The 12,004-nt window shown below is 34.9% G+C and overlaps 1 long non-coding RNA gene across 1 annotated transcript in view; it reads left to right on the top strand.

Annotated features, from left to right (window-relative positions):
• The window catches only part of LOC148123307 (uncharacterized), a 39,602-nt gene extending 28,128 nt beyond the window's left edge, over positions 1-11,474 (top strand). Inside the window, exon 3 of the long non-coding RNA XR_015737640.1 lies at positions 11,413-11,474. This is a non-coding gene — a long non-coding RNA (uncharacterized LOC148123307). The remainder of the gene's footprint in view (positions 1-11,412) is intronic.
• The last annotated feature ends 530 nt before the right edge of the window (positions 11,475-12,004 follow it).

The following is a 12,004-nucleotide window of genomic DNA, read 5'->3' as shown; positions in this document are numbered from 1 at the left end:
ATAAAATACACAACTACATAAACCAAATATCACTAAACATAAAGAGTGTTAAAAATCTTGTAACATAATTGTGGAGATTTAAATGTCTCATGATTCTCAAGCACAAATAACACAGTTATATAAATCAAAGTAACATTAGTTTTAAACTGCACTGTAAAATAAGTGCACCTCACAGACTTTAATCTATATTATATCTAACACCTATTAAAATATATTTCTTTTCAGAAAGAGAGGCATTATTTAGGATAGAATATACTTTAGGTAATAAAATCTGTATCAACATATCTTTACATTGAAAAATAATTACATGTGTTCATTTTGACAACAAAACTAATAAAAATAATAAAATATTATAAACTAGTAAGATAAACTGAAAATAATGTACAACTATATCAAAACACTAACGATGAATGAATCAGCACATATTCTATATCAATAAATAATTATGTCATCAATACAGAAAGACTTCATACAGGCCATCTAACAACGAGAGCAAAATGTATATAACTAGAAAAAAATTAGTAGAAACTAAGTAAAGATATACTAGAAACAAGCCAGGCAGTCGTAGCACATACCTTTAATGCCACCACTCAGGGAAGTAGAGGCATACAGCCTGGTATACAAAGTTGGTTCCAGAACACTCAGAGATACATAAGAAACTGTGTCTAGAAGATCAAACAACAACAACAACAAAATAAACAACAGAAAAAAGAAAAAAAAGAGATGTATCAGAAGTAAGAGAAAGTGAAACTTAAACATACAGACTATAACAGTCCTTTAATAATATTTAATTTTTTACTAGAAGGAAAACTCCAACCCAAGGAAGTTGGTTACACCAACAAAAACACAGACAATTGATGGTCTCATAGCAGCAAATCCTAAAGAAAAGAAAAATGCACAAATTAACATCACTACCAATGATATCTAAATTAACAGGAGATAGCAATCAATGGTCATTAATATCCTTTAATATAAATGTACTCAACTTACCTATAAAAAGGCACTAGCTAACAGATTGGATATGAAAACAGAATCCTTTCTTCTTCATACAAGAAACACATCTCAACCTCAAAAAGAGATATCTTCTCAGAGTAAAAGGGTTGGGAAAAAATATATCAATCAAATGAACCTAAGAAACGAGTGGGTGTAGCTGTCATAATATCTAAAACAGTAGACTTCAAGCTAAAATCAGTCAAAAGAGACAAAGAAAGTCATTTCATATTAGTCATAGGAAAAATTCATCAAGAGGAAATTCCAATACTGAACATCTATGCCCCAAATATAGAGCAACTTCATATGTAAAAGAAACACTTCTAAAGCTTAAATCATACATTAAACCCCACACACTAATAGTGGGAGACTCCAACATTCCTTCCCCTTCTCACCACTGGACTGGTCAATCAGACAGAAAGTAAACAGAGAAATAAGAGAACTAACAGATGTTATGACTCAAATGGACTCAGCAGACATCTATAGACTATTCCGTACAAACAAAAAAGAATATATGTTCTTCTCAGCCCCTTATGGAACCTTCTCAAAAATTGACCACATATTCAGTAACAAAACTAACTTCAACAAATACAAAAAAATTGGAATAACCCAATGTACCTTATCAGATCACCATGGTATAAAACGAGAAGTCAACAGAAATGCTGATTCCAAAAACCCCACAAACACATGGAAATTAAACAATGCTTACGTGAATCATCAATGGGTCAAGGAAGAAATAAAGGGAGAAATTAAAGACTTCCTTAAAATTTAGTGAAAATGACCACACAACATACCCAAATTTATGGGACACAATGAAAGCAGTGTTAAGAGGCAAGTTCATAGCACTAAACGCCTACATAAAGAAGCTGGGAAAATTCCACACTAGTGAATTAACAGAACATTTGAAAACTTTAGAATAAAAAGAAGCAAATTCACCTAAGAGAACTAGATGTCAGGAAATAAAGTGAGAGCTGAAATCCACAAAATAGAAACAAGAAAACAATAAAAATAATCAATGAGACAAAGATTTGCTTCGTCGAGAAAATCAACAAAAAAGACAAACCTTTATCCAAACTAACCAAAAGACAGAGAGAGATTACCCATATTAACAAAATCAGAATTGAAAAGAGGAACATAACAACAGACATGGAGGAAATACAGAGAATTATCAGGACATATTTCAAAAACCAGTATTCCACAAAATTGGAAAACTTTAAGGAATCAGAAAACCTTCTTGGATAAATATCACTTACCAAAATTAAATCAAGACCAGATAAGCAAATTAAACAGACCTATAACTGCTGAAAAAATAGAAACAGTCATCAAAAGTCTCCCAACATAAAAAAAACATGCAGCCCAGGATCAAATAGTTTCAGCTCAGAATTCTTCAAGACTTTCAAAGAAAACTAATACCAATAACCAATACTCCTCAAATTATTCCACACAATAGAAACCGAAGAAACATTGCCAAACTCTTTTTTATGAGGTTATAATTACCCTGAAACCCAACCGCAGAAGACATTACTAAGAAAGAGAATTGCAGACCAATCTCACTCATGAACATTGATGCAAAAATACTAAATAAAACACTGCCAAATCGAATCCAAGAACACATCAGAACCATCATCCAGCATGATCAAGTCAGCTTTATGATGCAGGGATAGTTCAACATATGAAAATCTGTCAATATAATCTACCATATAAACAAGCTGAAAAATGAAAAACACATGATCATCTCATTAAATGCCGAAAGAGCATTTGACAAAATACGGCATCCCTTCATGATAAAGGTCTTGGAGAGAGCTGGGAAACAAGGAACATACCTAAACATAATAAAGGCAAAATACAGCAAGCCTACAGCCAACATCAAACTAAATGGAGAGAAGCTCTCAGCGATTCCACTGAAATCAGGAACAAGACAAGTTTGTGCACTCTCTCCACATCTAATCAATATAGTTCTTGAGGTCCTACCTAGAGCAATAAGACACCAAAAAGAGATCAAGAGAATACAGATTGGAAAAGAAGTCGAACTCTCACTGTTTACTGATGATATGATAGTTTACATAAGAGATCCCAATAATTCTACCAAGGAACTTCTACAACTCAAAAACAGTTTCAGTAATGTAACAGGAAACAAGATTAACCAAAAAAAAAATCAGTAGCCCTCCTATACACAGATGCTAAAAAGGCTCAGGAAGAAATCAGAGAAACAACACACTTCACAATAGCCACAAAAGGCATAATATATCTCAGAGTAACTCTAACCAAACAAGTGGAAGAATTGTATGACAAGAACTTTAAATCGTTGAAGAAAGAAGTTGAAGAAGACAACAGAAAGTGGAAAAATCTCCCATGATCCTGCGTAGACAGAATTAACATAGTAAAAAAATGACAATCTTACCAATAGTTATCTACAGATTTAATGCAATGCCTATCAAAATTCCAGAAAAATTCTTCAAAGACCTCAAAAGAATGGTACTCCCATATGAAAAAGCAAATATCCCAGGATAGCCAAAACAATCCTATAAAAGGAAAAAAAAAAGAAAAACTTCTGGAGGCATCACAATCCCTGACTTCAAACACTACTACAGAACTACAGTATGAAAACAGCCTGGTATTGGCATAAGAACAGAGAAGAGGACCAATGGAACCAAATAGAAGACCCGGATAACAATCCACACATCTTCGAACACCTGATTTTTGACAAAGAAGCAAAAAATATCAAATGGAAAAAAGAAAGTAATTTTGACAAGTGGTGCTGGCATAACTCAATATCAACATGTAGAGGAAAGAAAATATACCCATATCTGTCACCATGCACAAAACTCAAGTCCAAGTGGATCAAAGACCTCACTTAAAGCCAGCCACACTGAACCTCATAGAAGAGAAAGTAGGAAGTACACTTAAATGCATTGTTACTGGAGACCACTTCCTAAATATAACTCCAGCAGCACAGAGAGAAACAATTAAGAAATGGGACCTCCTGAAACTGAAAAGCTTCTGTAAAGCAAAGGACACGGTCAAAAAGACAAAACGACAGGGTACAGAATGAAAAAAAAAATCTTCACTAACCTCACAATAGACAGAGATCAGACGTTCAAAATATACAAGTAATAAACTACAGATAGCCAAAGAAATTGATAGAATTCAACATCTGTTACATTGAGATATTGTAAATGTTCTACAACAAATGGGAAACTGAGGGAGAAGGATTATTATGAGTTGAGGATCAGCTTTGGTTATATCATGAGCTTAGGGCAGTTTGGGCTATAGAGGAACAATCTGTCTCACAGAAGAAGAAGAGACAGGGTAGAAGTAAGGAAAAGAAGAGAGAGAGGAAGACAAAATGGTTGGATGAAAGAGTGAAATGAGGGAGAAAGGAGGATGATAAAAGTTTCTATTAAATGACTACCATGGTAATTTCACATATACACAAATATACTAAAAACACAGGAGTGTGTTTCAATAAAGTTTATTATAAGACATACAATATTTACTTTTAAATAAATTAGTAAAACTGAAATTTAGAGATTAGTACTTCAATTCTTTATGGGATTATGAGTTACTATAGTTACCTTTATGCTTAAAATTTATTATGTGAATGTTTTTAATCTGGCTAATTTTTCACAACTTAATGGTTTGAACACATGTATTACAATGTTAGTTGGAACTTTGGGGATGCTAGTCTTAGTTAAGAACATGAAGATGAAGATTTTGTGAATCACCTTAGTCTTCTCACATGCAGAAGTTTCCAGTGCCAGTACTCTTTAGTCCATGTGGGAATACACTGAAAAAGTGGTCCTCTGTAATCTAGTATGTATGTAATCACTAAATATGGAATCTGTTCCTCTGGAATTATTCTGGTTATTGTTTTGTCAATTTGACATAAGCTAGCAGCATCTAAGAGGAGAGAGCCTAAATGAAGAAACGCTTCCATAAGATCAGCATCTAGGAAGCCCGTGGAGCAGTATTTATCATTATTGATTAAAATAGGTGGGCACAGCCATTACAGATCATACTACTATGGGAAGTGGACCTGGTATATAAGGAAGCAAACTCAGCAAACCAGGAAGCAGCACTCCTCCATGGGCTCCACCTTTAGATCCCTGCCTTGAATTCATTCCCTTAGAGTGATGACATGTGATATGACAGTTGTAAGGAAAAAATTCTTTCCCATGTTGTTTCTGGTCATGATGTTTTATCACAGCAATAGAAAGTCTAACTATAGCTGAGCATGGTAGCTTAAACCTTACCTTTGAAACCAGCATGAGGACATTCAAGACCAGCCTGCCCTACAGACAGATTGAGTTCTAGGACACCCAGGGTGACACAGAGAAACTCTGTCTCAAAAATGAAAACCAAACCAAAACCCAAACCCTAACTTAGACAAGCATCTTGGTCCTTAATTTCATAGCCCCAGAAATAGTATTGCTGAAAGCTCCTAGCCTGTGATGGTTTACTAAAGCAGACAGAGTATACTCAGGGGTTAAAACACAAGCTGATCAGAATTGCAATGATTTGGTTTTTGATATTTTCTTTTCAAATTATGCAAGTAGTTTTGCTAAATTAACTATAGAAAGATAAAGGGAACTTTGCATAAACTTTATTAATAAAACTATATTTAAAGAAAATATGATTGTAGAAAATTAAGAAGGCACTAGAACTAAATATTGAGTTGAGGGTAATTATAAAATACAAGCTCAATATATTAGAATCTATAATTCTCTGTGACTGGGGCTGTAGGTCCCTGATTGTCTATTTGCACAATTACTACATGTCTAGAAAATCTATGCCCTCTCAGAATAATATATACATACATACATGCATACGTACATACATACATATGTCTGTCAAAATAGATAAGCTACCTACAAATGGGTAGAAAACAGTTATTATAAAAAACAAGTTTCTTAAATTCATTATAAAAGAAGTATTGAAAATGTTATTATCAATGATGTAAAGTAAATGTAATAACTCTATACTGATTATTACAATATATTGGTGAAAGTAATTTGAGACATTTTTAAAGGAAAGCTACTCCATGTTATTAAATTGGAGGATTTATTTTTTATGAATATTTGACTCCTTCACAAATTTTGCTCTGTACTCAAATTTAATGACAACAAAATCTCATCAGGCTGTCCTTTGTAGATATTAGCAATAAAACCCTATATTGTCATTGATATGCAAGGACCTAGAAATACAAAATGGTCAAAAAGAGACAAAATTAGAAGACTAAATCTATTTGCTTTCGATAAGAATTGCAGAGCTATATCAATCAAGCAATTATTAAAAGCATGTCGGTGGACTATAATAAAGAGTATATGAATAGAATCATATGTATGTATAGAAGTTTGATATTTGGGAAGGGTAAAGATGCAATGAAGTAGAGATTCTAGAGTCATTTACAGAATTACTATTAGCTGACTGGCCCTTAAAAAATACATAAAGTTAGAGTCATATATAGTGAGCAGATTACATATTTAGAAATATATGTGCATGTATATGCATATGCACAGATGCATACAATAACATTTACTGAAAAAATAAGCCATAAATTTGAAGGAGAATGAGCAAGGCTTGGAAGGAAGAAAGGGAATGGATAAATGTAACTATGTTATAATCTCAAAACCAAAAAAGTTTAAAGAACAAAATTCATATTATATATAAGTTTTATTAACAAGGCTAAAGAGATAGCTCATGATAAAGAATGCTTATTATTCTTCCAGAGAGCATGAATTTGGATCCAATCTCCATTTCAGTTATATCAGATCTGCCTCTTATACCAGCTCTGGGGTACCTGACATCCTCTTTTGTGTCTGAGGGTACCTACTTCCATCACATACTCTTATACAGACACATGCATACTCACAAATAAAATATACTAAAAATAAAGATGTAATAATGCTATTGAGTTGGGACCACTAGATATCTATATGAAAAGACATGAACATGGATCCCCACTTTGTATTATACAGAATAATTTAAAATGAACTCTAAGTATCAATTAAAATATAATATTCTAAAAATATGAGGGAAATCTTTTTGATATTCAAGTTGGATAGGATTTCTTTCACATTACATAAAACACATAACCTAGGAAGTACATTGCAAGTTGGACTTCATAAAAATTACCTGTCCTTTCAAGGATTTCTTTTTCTGTTTTATTTTTCCTGGGGGAGGGCTTGATACAGGGTCATACTATGTATACATGGTGTTTCTTGTACTCACTATATAGAATAAGATGACCTCAAACTTACAGAGATTCATCTGTCTTTGTCTCTGCCTCCCAAATCCTGGAATGAACGGTATTATGCCAGGCTTTAAAGGACTTTTATTTTTAAATCAAGACATAGATTATAAAAAGACATTTGAAAATAGTATTTACAAACAAACTTTTTCTGACCATATTCAACACCTAACAGTGTTTATATTAGTAATAAGAAAATAAAAAATATAAAAGGGAAAAGATTGAAACAAGACTTTCATCAAATTATACACACACACACACCCTCTCACACACACACACACACTAGAATAAAGTGAATCAAATGTGGAGAACATTTGAAGCTCCTGAATACTAGAAGCAGCAGTGCGATCACAAACTGAGGGGTCTCTAAAGGTGTCATGCAAGTGGGGAGATGAATTGCCAAGAGGTCAAAATGAAATCTCGGTTCAGATTGACTTTGCCAACATTGATCAAACTTTCGCAAGCCTGACGCCATTTTGATTCTTTTTCATTTTGGTGTCCAAGTCCCTCATGTCCCACCCTTTCCAACTTCTGTTTACTAAGTTCCACCAGCTTCACTGTTACAAATGTTTCCATTCATGCACCCTTTCTACATGGACAACCCTTCTGCAATATTTCTTTTCTCTCAAGTTAGGTTGTTGAAAATTGTCAGTGTATCTCTATCCTTCCTGTGCTAATATATACATGAGGGGGGTTAATGTTGAGTTTCACAATTCCTGTTGCATTTCAGGTGTTAAATTTCTTGTACAATTTAACCAAGAGTCTCCAGGAAGCAACTTAAAGAGTGGGGTCAAACCCTTAGTAGTGCTAGGCAGTTAAAAGCATATCCCACTGACCTAGACAGAAAATTTTAATTTTGTTCTTTTTTTTTATCTAATATGAAAGCCAAGTACTCATTTAAGCACTGATTTGATGAGCAGGAAAGGAGAAAGTCCTCCACATATTGAAACCAACACCTCAGGAAACTTAATCAGCTTCAAATTGATTGCTTTATGTCTTAACTGCAGTTGTTTCTGTAGTAGAAGATGGTCTCTTTTAAATATATTTATCTCATGAAGAAGCAGCTATTCCAGCTTTGATGGAAAAACAAAAACAAAAAGAACAACAACAAAAAAAACAAACAAAAGTCTGTTCAGCCTCTTCCTAGGTCCTGCTGCAGGTCATGGAGTTCCTTCTGTCATTCCTTGGAGCTCAGGTACTCCTCTGAACTAGTGAGCCCTGGGCAGGGAGGACTGACAGGAGGCATGAGAGAGGCAGCTCTGAGTTCTGGTCAAATCATGCAGGAGGGTGAGCTACCAAGGAAAAAACCCGTGTGGCTGGACTGGAATCTGAATAGCTGCTTAGCCCATTTGCCTGCCCTGCCAGGATGTGTGTAGCAGAAAATTCTCTCTCTCTCTCTCTCTCTCTCTCTCTCTCTCTCTCTCTCTCTCTCTCTCTCTCTCTCTCTCTCCTTTCCCCTCTCCATTTTCTTAAATACTTGACAGGGATTTTAACTCTTTTCCCATGGGATGTCTTTATATCAGTTCATAAGCCCATAAAGTTGCAAAGCTATAGCTCTGAATATTTTGTCTGTATTTTAGTAACATTTCAATAATTTTACATAATTATTTTTCCCAACGGCTAAGAAGAATCCACATTAGTACCCGTCTATCAAGGATTTATATAACCCCTTTCAGTGAGAAGCCTCAGCTTCCTGAAACCCAAATAGCTTATTTTTCCAGTTTTTTTTTATACTCTGTTTCACAGGCATTTAGAGAAGTCAAGATACATAGTACTAAGATAGTTTAACCCATAATAGACCTTGTTTAATTTATTTTTTATTGCTTTATAAATAATACCATTCAAAATTTACACTTCCTCCCCTCCTCCCATTTCCCTCCTGTTCCCCCACTCTCCCTCCCTCCTCCCCCTCTAGTCCTAATAGAGGGCAGGGTACCCTACGCTGTGGCAGGTTCAAGGCCCTCCTCACTCCATCCAGGCTTAGGAAGGTGTGCATCCAAACAGATTAGGATCCCAAAAAGCCAGTACATGCAACAGAGACAATCTTTAACAACTGGTGTTTGCGTAACAGGTTGTCAACCTGTAGAAGAATGAAAATAGATCCATATCTATCACCATGCACACAATTCAAGAACAAATGGATTAAAGTCCTCAATATAAATTTGACCACACTGAACCTGATCGAAGAAAAAGTGGGAAGTAGCCTGCAATACATGGGCACAGGAGACCACTTCCTACATATAACCCAAGTAGCACAGGCAATAAGAGGAACAATGGATAAATGGAACCTCCTGAAACTGAGAAGCTTCTGTAAAGCAAAGGGCACAATCATTAAGACAAAAAGGCAACCTACTGAATGGGAGAAGATCTTCACCAACCCCACATCAGACAAATGTCTGATCTCCAAAATATATAAAGAACTAAAGAAACTAGACATTAAAATTCTGAATAACCCAATTGAAAAATGGGGTACTGAATTGAACAGAGAATTCTCAACAGAATAATTTCCAATGGCCAAAAGATACTTAAGGACATGTTCAACTTCCTTAACAATCAGGGAAATGCAAATCAAAACTACTTTGAGATACCATCTTACTCCTGTTAGAATGGCTAAAATCAAAAACACCAATGAGAGCCTATGCTGGAGAGGATGTGGAGTAAGGGAGCACTCATCCATTACTGGTGGGAATGCAAACTTGTGCAACCACTTTGAAAATCAGGGAGGCGGTTTCTCCGAATATTGGGAGTCAACCCCAAAAGCTTTTTAAAGAAAATGTTCCTTACCTTCTCAGAGAGCCATGTGCACCACATTTTGGCACCAGTAGGTGTCACTGCAGGTAGGGAAATGAATCAGGGAGAGGTGAGAATGAAAACTCAGCCCCGATTAACTTTGTCAACTTTGGTCAAATTTTGGGTATTTTGATGCCAGGAGGTATAATTTCACCATATTCTAACACAGTATATTTTAAAAAACAACTTTCCTAGAGTAATAACATCCCCAGTACACAAGGAAGCATGATTACATTGAAAGACAACTCAGTGTACACTTTGTTTCTTCCAAGAAGATGGCATATAGAGACAGGCTACCTGTGTTATCTTAAAAAAAAAATAAAAAAAATAAAAAAAAAGAACGCAAGGAAGGATATGGCATGGTCGTACTTACGGACCAGAGATCATACAGGCTATCCACTACATTTTTTCCTTGTTGTAGGAGCTTGGGAGACCCTATGGCTATACATGTAATGTAAGGATTATTTATATCACCTATGGTGCTGGCTCTGAGATCATCATATTGCCTACCCAATGGATAATACAGATCACATGACTGTTATTCTCCTCCAATTCCCAGCTTTCTTGATAGAAGAAAAAGTTAACAGTCCACTCATTTGAGAGGAAACCCCTGTGCACTTAATGTTTCTGGTTTCCCAGCTGATCTGTGAGCACAAGGACTTTTGTACTACTTACAATAAACCACTTTCAGAAACTGGTAGTTTCTCAAAACGTTAAAAAAAAAAAAGATAAAGGTAGGTAGAGAGTGGCTCAGTGTTTAAGAACACTTGTTCTCCTTTCAGAGGACCCAGGTTTGGTTTTCAAGACTCACATTGGGTATCATAACTGTCTTTACCTATTTCCAAATGATTCAATGACTAAATTTTGCTTGCATAGGAGCTGTACTTACACAAAGTATAAATATACATTCCATCAAAACACAAACACATGTAAAATAATTCTAAAATAGTTACACACAATTTATATATTCTACTTTTAACACTTAACACAAGAACCATGGAAACATATGTCCATATAAAGCAAAACATATCATTTACATGTATTGATATAAACCACTTAAATGCCTGGTACCTGTAGAGACCATAAGAGGGCATCAGATTCCCTGGAACTGGAGTTGTAGGTGATTGTGAGCTGCATTGTTGATGATGGGAATGGAATTTTGGTCCTCTGAAGAGCAACAAGTACTGTTAAGAGCTAAGCCATCTCTCTAGGACTATCAAGGTGTACAGTCTTAAACTTCCTTTTTATGTTTTTATACTTTAGTAAATCTGTGAAAAATAATTATTTAAATGAGAACATCTGTAGATATTATTAATATATTGTTATATGCATCAATTATTTAAATGATGATGTTATAATTACATTTAATGTCAACTTCACAGGACAGGTATCCTTGGAAACCTCACAGCTCCATGCAATGAGATCTGTGATTGCTCAAGCACACTATGCCTCTATATGTGGAAGAGATGATACAGAGTATTTCTCTTCATGCTATGCAGGTTGCCGTGCTGTTAAATATTTACACAATGAAAAGGTAACTTTTATTTATTGTGTTTTTCTTCTCTAGTAATAGGCTTAATTAGTAGTTAGTGATTAAATTCAACTCCTAACTCTCTGTAAAATTTACTTTCATATTTGCTTTGTTTTTAATCTTTGAAATAGAGAAGTAAAACCTAATTTATGATTCCTGCATTCCTTTTGAGCAACACTTACTGAACTTTGAACACAATCTTGCACACACCGAAAGGTTACCGGATCCCATCCTGTGAGTCATCTTTCCTTAAAATGTGCCTTCTGATGAGATTCAAAATGCCTATGTTGTATCATCTTGCTATATCTCTACTTCTGCTCCACAGTAACTCAAACATGGATAAGTTTTTTCCTTTTTTAATGGGGTGTGGAATCCAGTACTCTACTGCTGAGCTTTTACACCCCCTGTACATAGTTCTTTGATTATGCCCTAGATCTCACCAT

The sequence above is a fragment of the Myodes glareolus genome, chromosome 1 (assembly GCF_982192425.1).
Source record: "Myodes glareolus chromosome 1, mMyoGla1.1, whole genome shotgun sequence".
In the NCBI taxonomy this organism is placed as follows: Eukaryota; Metazoa; Chordata; class Mammalia; order Rodentia; family Cricetidae; genus Myodes; species Myodes glareolus.
The sequence above is the reverse complement of the archived record's forward strand: the minus strand, read 5'-3'. Positions and strand labels throughout refer to the sequence as shown.